The sequence below is a fragment of the Lygodium microphyllum genome, unplaced genomic scaffold (assembly GCF_053477565.2).
Source record: "Lygodium microphyllum isolate KBCC unplaced genomic scaffold, Lygodium_microphyllum_v1.1.10 scaffold_31, whole genome shotgun sequence".
Taxonomy (NCBI): Eukaryota; Viridiplantae; Streptophyta; class Polypodiopsida; order Schizaeales; family Lygodiaceae; genus Lygodium; species Lygodium microphyllum.
The window spans coordinates 15,051,135-15,058,686 of NW_028229514.1; the positions used below are offsets into that span (position 1 = coordinate 15,051,135).

Consider the following 7,552-nt stretch of genomic DNA (forward strand, 5'->3'; position numbering starts at 1 on the left):
TTATTATTTTGTATGCACCCTTGCGCACGGTTATGTTATTTCTATTTGGACATTGTATTGGGCATGCCAGACTCTTTGGGCATCGTCCATTAGCTTTATTCCTATTTTTGTGTAAAAGCAAACTCAAAAGCTAAAAGCTTGTTATATTTTTGTAAATTGGGCTATTATTGAGCATGAAGATGAAATATACATAAAATACATGCTTTGTGAAACGCTCACACAAGGCATGGGGGGAGATTGCACCCAATTGGTCTCTTGCTCTTGTCATTCATGCTTTTTACTTTGTAACTTGTGCAAAAAGTAGAGTTCATTGTTCTTGGGGACCTTCCAGCATTCACTACGCGAGCATACAGCGTCCGATCTGCTCACCATCTTCAAGCAGCGTCATCACCGCAGCGTCTTCTATCGTCTTTATCTTCGTCACCTTCTTGGTCATCGCCTCCCCACCTCTCGCAGTGATCTCTGGTGGTTTTATAAAGTTTTCTTTCTCGTAAAGCTTTGAATCAAAAGCATATTGTTTTGCTTTCTTTATAGTGCCTAAAGAAAAACCCTACCAATTGTCGTCATTGATTACGAATTCAAAGTGGGCGGCTAAGTTAATGTCAACGTTTAGTACAAGCTTTAAGCTTTTTCACCACCCAATCTCACATCTAAGAAGTAGATGTTATGAGGCAGGTCACCCATCAATGAGTGTGTTGCAATTTTAGCATAGGATTCATCTTCAATAGCCTGTTCAGCTGCAGCTTTGTTAGGATCAACAACTTCCTCTTCTGGAATAGCATCCAATGTAGAGCACCTTGTATTCTTCCTCCCACTATCAAATGTACTGTGTGAGTTAAAAATCTTGGAAGACCAGAGCTCCTTCCAGCCACATATACTTCCATGGAAGGGCTCACCATAGGAAAGTCTGTTTTGTCTTTCAAAAGGCAACAATATTGTGATCTTATGCCATAAGTGTAGTCCATATTCCACACTACTTCATTGTTCAAGGGCGATGTCCCCACTGAGCTATGTGCCTGGTCCAGTAAGCAATGGTCCTTCCCACAATCGGTACAAGAGAGCCTACTAGAAAGTATAGGCTCATCTCTGTTATTCACTTCAAATGCAAGGTCTCCTGTGGTCCTTAGATTGTTAGTATTCACATATGTCATTTCTGCCGAATCAAAATCGACTCTATCCATGCGAAGGGCAAAACAAGCTCTCTCAAGAGGAGAGATTCTACCACCATTCACCTCAAGTTGAGTGTTAATCTCCTTCTTTGGGAAAAGAATAAAGAGTGAGTTTGGAACTTCACTCCGAAGGCATGAACTAACTTTGATGTAGATAACTTTAACTTCAAACCATGATGTATCAATTGCCCAAAAGTGGGCTTGCCATGCCTAACAGAAAGGTTATAATATGTATATGAGTTAGGAGGGCTCTGTATCTCTATTTCGAATGTGGCTTCTAGGTACAACAATGTTTGGGTCTCTGTAAGTTCATCCATGATTTTGCTCACAAGAGAGTAAAACTTCAGTCAAGTTTATGTTAATCCAATGGAAAACCTATCACTTGACTCTTCAAAACAGAAAAACCTTCATGTGAAGCTATTCTTCCATGCATTGTGCCCTATCAAGAACATGCTCATGGTATTACTTTGCAAATTACATTGCAAATACATGAGGTCATGATTGTGGAACCTTATGATTGCCTAGTTACCAATAGAACATGGTGTACAATAAGATATGAAGGGGTTGCACATGGTACCTCTAAACTAGCCAAGATGATAATTAATAAGCATTAATCCAAACAAACATATTATGCAGGTGTTGGGGCCAAAACTCAGTTGCCATTCTTGTCACCATATCCTATAATATACCTTGTATATGTCAAAGACTTAGACATGTCTACCTCAACAACCTTAGATCCTAATCCACAATAAAAAGCTAAACCTTACCGAGTTAATTTTCAAATAATGCACCATGGAAAAGGAGAAATAGAACCATAGATAAGACACCATGCTAGTATGATACAAAGTGGAAAAGTGGGGTATGCTTAAGCCTTATAGAGCTTGTTTTCCATATAGAATAAGTCATGAGACAGTCAGTAGCAAAGCACATACCACATTCTGTTTGGGATTGAATATGATATTTGGTATAAACAAATTAGAAGGAGAATGGGTTCTAGATCTGCAATGAGTATGGTTTTTCCGAGCTTCCCAAGTTGTTTGCTTATGCTGAAGATACAAATGGTATCGACAAGGGAGTTTAAGAAGACCAGTGAATTTTCAGATGAACATGAGGCTTATGTGCAGCTTGCCCTTGAGCATGGAACCACTGCTTGCCAAAATCCATCAGCACTATTGCTCGTGTACTCAGCTGAGCGGACTTTACAGATCAGAAAAGTTTGTAAACTCTTAAAGCTAACCTTTGGTATGCATTCAATATGCTTACACACGCAGACTTCTGTTCTGCATTAAATTGAAGGGTTAAGCTCATGTGATGCTGAAATTGTGATTGCAACACCTGAACGACTAGATTTGAAGGCAGTTTCGATTTCAAATGTCTCTTTCATGGTCATGGGATGTTTTCTTCCGAGTGGGGACACTTTCGATTGAGGTTCTTTGGCATTACAGCCCGTGGCTACTTTGGGGCTACTTTTCCTTGGAGGGGTGCTTTTCTGGTTCTGGGAGGGAAGCTAATTTGAGGAGAAACAAAAGGGAAAAAGAAAACACGAAAGGAGGAGGCTAAGGAGGGATTTTTCAAAAGCTAAAGAGGGAGGGAAAAGCAAAAAGGGAGAGCCCGAAAAGGAAACGAGGACTGAAACAGAGGAGGAAGATGGATGGTACTCTGCGGATGGACAAGGGGGGATTACGCTAAAAAATGGGAAATTAGGGGGAATCCTGTACTCGGAGAGGATCGACTGTGGAGGAAAAACACAGGGAGTTTGAGCGTTTGAATCGTGAGAATTGAGGAAGGTCAGACGAAAGACATGACATTTCGAAGGTTGAAAAGGAGGTCAAAGAGATGAGTCCGCGAGGAATGTGATGACGGAGAGCTGAAGACTATGAAAATGAGAGGGACAAAGTCGACCACAGCAGCAGAAGTGAGGACGAAGCGACGAAGCAGAAGATAATAAAACTAACATCATCGACAATTTTGGACAGCTGGATGCATTCTGGATAAGCCGAAGCTCGGCGAGATCGTCATGATGATCCTTATGATCAGTCGATGGAATGCTGAAGGTGGAGACCATTCTTTAGAAGTCGAAGCTTAGTGAGTTCGTCATGAAGATCCTTACGATCAGTTTTACTGTTGAGACAGTGGGCCAAGACAAGATTCGCCCTTTTTGTGGAGGCACCATTTCCAGAACACACAGGGTCTCATATTTGTGGTAGACAGTAATGACAGGAGGCGGCTTCCCTGGCTCTTGGGAGCTTCATCGTCACACCTTCCATGCCGAACCAATAATCGAGGCTTTGTTTGCAATAGAGGAGCATCAGGGCTGCTGATTGACGTACTAGAGCTCAAGGTCAGCTTTGGATTAAGATGCGACTGAGATCTTCTGGATTACCTGCTACATACTTATAAGGTTGGCTATTCCGGTTGACATATGAGTAGCCTACCTAGTCGCTAGTGTCAAAGAGCGCCGTCTATGGCTTAAAGTACTCTATCATGAGGCCATGGAAGTTGCTTAGTCTCATGCTTCAACTCCGTATGTGACAAATACTATCCTGAGGCAGGAGAGCTTTTACCTAAAGAGAGGATGTCTTCGACCATAGAGTTCAATGGAGATACTATGGCTTCTTTTTTTTCAACTTCCTCAGTGCTGCAGCGGCTCTCGTCTTCTCATAGCAAATGCATAGCAACTAAAGCTCTTTGTGGAGATGCATGCTTCAGGAAACGGGCCAGGCCAGGGGTATAATTTGATGTGCCAGCATTCAACAATGGCTGAAAGTGCATGATGCAGAACAACCAACGGCTATGGAGAGGAAATTTTCTGTTTCTGAGTTTGTTAATTGGGTAAAAAGGCACATCAATGCAATCTCCTCAGATAACTCGTCTGAAGAGGCCTCATACTTGTTGCTTTCTGTTTGGTTGGAGCCTGGATTCTGAAAACTTCTGAATCAGAAATTGTGGATGCACTTGTCTGAAAATTGCACTCAGAGTTGTGGACGCTTCAAGCCTCAGATATTGAAATAACTTATGCAGGATTGCAAGTCTTGCTGTTTGTTTTTCATGGAACTCCAATTGGTAGAATAACCAACCAGGAAATAGAGTTTGCTAAGTTTAACAAAATTAGAACTGCTACTGATTTTTGTAGTGTTCTCTACTGCATTTCTGTCATGTTAATATCATGGCTTCTTGAGTGAACTAGGAGCTTCTGAATGGAACTTCTGAACTATGTATCCAGTTCTTGTATTCATTCATGAGCCTCAATTGCAGCTGTCAATTATCTTATAAGATGAACTGAACAAATACCATATATACAACATTCACTTGATTGGTCTTCTATCCTGGAATTATTCAAAATCCTCTGTGGATGCGAAATTGTTTTCACGAATCCTTTGACACCGTACAAGATCCAGTCAGGCCTTCCCCATCTAAGATCCTGAAGAGGAAGCCGACTGTCGAGCTGGGGGAGAGGGAGGGAAGAATGGGACACTAAGCTCCTTGGTGGAGCTTGGAGCAAGGGGGATGCATGCCCATCCACACGTAAGAGGGGGCGAGGATCTCATCCCCTCCCCTATATAATAGAGGGGGGGCCGCACAGCTAAGGAGGGACAGAAGGCCAAAGATGGAGAGGACGACGCTGCCGCCACAACGCCCTGCAGTGCCGTCGCCATGTGAGAGGGAAGTTTTCCCTACTGCCGTCTGAAGGAGGACGAAGGGAGGCTGCCACCCTGTCACCGATGTAAAGCTCCCACGCCCCCAATTGTCAATCACCGTTGACAGACGGCCCTGTTACCCCCCCTCCCACGTGGAAGCTTTAGAAGCTTCTTGGGGGGGAAGCTTCTAAAGGGACTTCTTAGCCCCCTTTCCCCTGGTGTTAAAACACCCCCTTCACACCCCCGTGTTTAACCCTTAAGCCCCCTTTCACCCCCTGTTCTTAAACCCCTTTCCCTTTCCCTTGGAACAATTCCCCCCCCTCCAATTTTAACCCCTATAAGCCCCTTTTCCATGGCATTTTGGACCGCCCTAGTGTTTTTAATTCTCCTTTAGCCCTTACTTTTGGCTTCGGAATCATTTTCCCCCGTGTCCATGTTTTAACCCTTAAGCCCTTCCTTTTGGGCTTGAAACCCCCTTGTATTTAAAGTTCATAAGCCCCCTTTCTTTTGGGTTTATCTGGTGCGCAGATCGGTCGTAGTATGCTCACGTAGTGAATCCCGGAAGGTCCCCAAGAACAATGAACTCTACCTTTTTGCACAAAAAACAATGTAAAAGCATGAACGACAAGAAGCAAGAGACCAATTGGGTTCAATCTCCCCCCATGCCTTGTATGAGCGCTTCATAAAGCATGTATTTTATGTATATTTCCATCTTCATGCTCAATAATAGCCCAATTTACAAAAATATGACAAGCTTTTAGCTTTTGAGTTTGCTTTCTACAAAAATAGGAAATAAAGCTAATGGAGGATGCCCATAGAGTCTGGCACGCCCAACACAATGTCCAAATAGAAATAACATATCCGTGCGCATAGGCGCATACAAAATAATAATCAATAATCAATGCCTCAATAGACATAACAAAATATAGGCGTGGCGCCTATCAAAATATAATCCAAAGGTCGAATACTCGCTAGAATCCAATGCTTTCCTCCGCCACTGCTGTTATCTCTACACATCAACTGAAGCATTCACAATCGTTAGTAAAATAATACAATTAAACCGACAAAAGTGAATACCTAGCAGTCTTCAGCTACATAAATAAATCAACTGGTTAGAAATAAATCCTAACCTTAATTTATTACGAGTGCGCACTCTAAACTCATAAACGTTTATTAATTTAATATGCATTTTGCGGAATCACCCACTATGGAATCACCCATGTACACACTAAATTAATGAAACACCCGAAAAGGACAAGCGTCCCCATCAACTTCTCGCACAAAGAATCCTCTTTGTGTATGAGCCCCGGTCATCTAAGTTTACGGAATCCACCATAAAACCTCAAGGAATCCACCGTGGAATATGCCTCCTGGCATCATACCCCCGGGGTGGGATAGCAATTGACCTCAATTGCTATTAGCTCAATGTGGAGCTAACAGAGTGGGGAAAGCATTTAAGTCTCTAGCGTGCATCCATTGTGCTTCCTCTACAGGATGGTTCTTAAATTTTACTAGATATCTAGAATACCTTCGGCTAGTTCTAGTGGTCATGTAGTCAGTGTCTATGATGGCTTCTGGTTCAAGTATTTCAGTCTCCTTCTTCTAATAAAGGTGGGTTTTCATAAACAGGGTGGACAGGTAATTGGCCTCTAAATGGTCTTAATAAACTAATGTGAAATGTATCGTGAATTTTCCAATGAGATGGTAATTCTAACTTGAATGCATTATCATTAATCTTATGAATGATTCTAAATGGTCCATAAAATCTAGGAGCTAATTTGACAACTGGATGTCTATCTACACTTTGTAGTCTACGCTTTTCTATTCTCAGCCAAACATAATCATCAAGTTTGAAATTCATGGCTTGTCTTTTCTTGTTAGCTTGTTTGGTATATGATTGTTGGGCTTTAGCAATCATATCCTTAACCTCATCAAAAATACTATTATGCATATTAGCAATATCATCAGCACTCTGAATTCTATTAGACGAAGATGCAATAGGTGTAGATAATCTATATCCATAAATGACTTCAAAAGATGCTTTTTTTGTAGATGTGTGCGGTATATTGTTATATGCAAACTGTAATAAATGTAGATGAGTATCCCATGTCTGAGGTTTAGAGATAGTATATGCACGTAAAAGATCTAGAATGGTGCTGTTTGTGGCTTCTGTTTGTCCATTAGTTTTTGGATGAAATGCAGATGAGAAATCAATCTTTGTGCCTAGATTAGCAAACAGTGTAATCCAAAAATTATTACAAAATCTAGAATCACAATCTGAAATAATCACTTTTGGCAATCCATGGTTAGTAAAAACAGTTTTCAAAAAATAACTGTGCTGCTTGTGATGCTGTTAAAGTTTTCTTACATGGAATGATTTATGCTTGCTTACTAAATCTATCTACAATTGTCCAAATCATATCATGATTAGATTTAGTATTTGGTAAACCAGTAATGAAATCCATAGAGATATGCTCCCAAGGTTTAGATGGAATAGACAAAGGCATTAGTAATCCATACTGTTTACCATGATGTCTTTTTATTCTTTGACAAATCAAACATTTAGAAACGAAATTAGATACATCTGCATCCATATGCGGCCAATAAAAATCTTCAGTTAACATGCGTAATGTAGATATGATGCCTCTATGACCTTGATATGGGGGACAATGAATTTCATTCAAAACAAAAGATCGGAATGGAATAGTAACACACAGTCTCTTTTCAAAAAACATAAATCCATCA

The 7,552-nt window shown here is 41.0% G+C and overlaps 1 pseudogene; it reads right to left on the reverse strand.

Moving 5' to 3' along the window:
* Window positions 1–621: 621 nt before the first annotated feature.
* On the reverse strand, window positions 622–4,825 carry LOC148009339 (uncharacterized protein At1g01500-like; annotated as a pseudogene).
* Window positions 4,826–7,552: the final 2,727 nt, after the last annotated feature.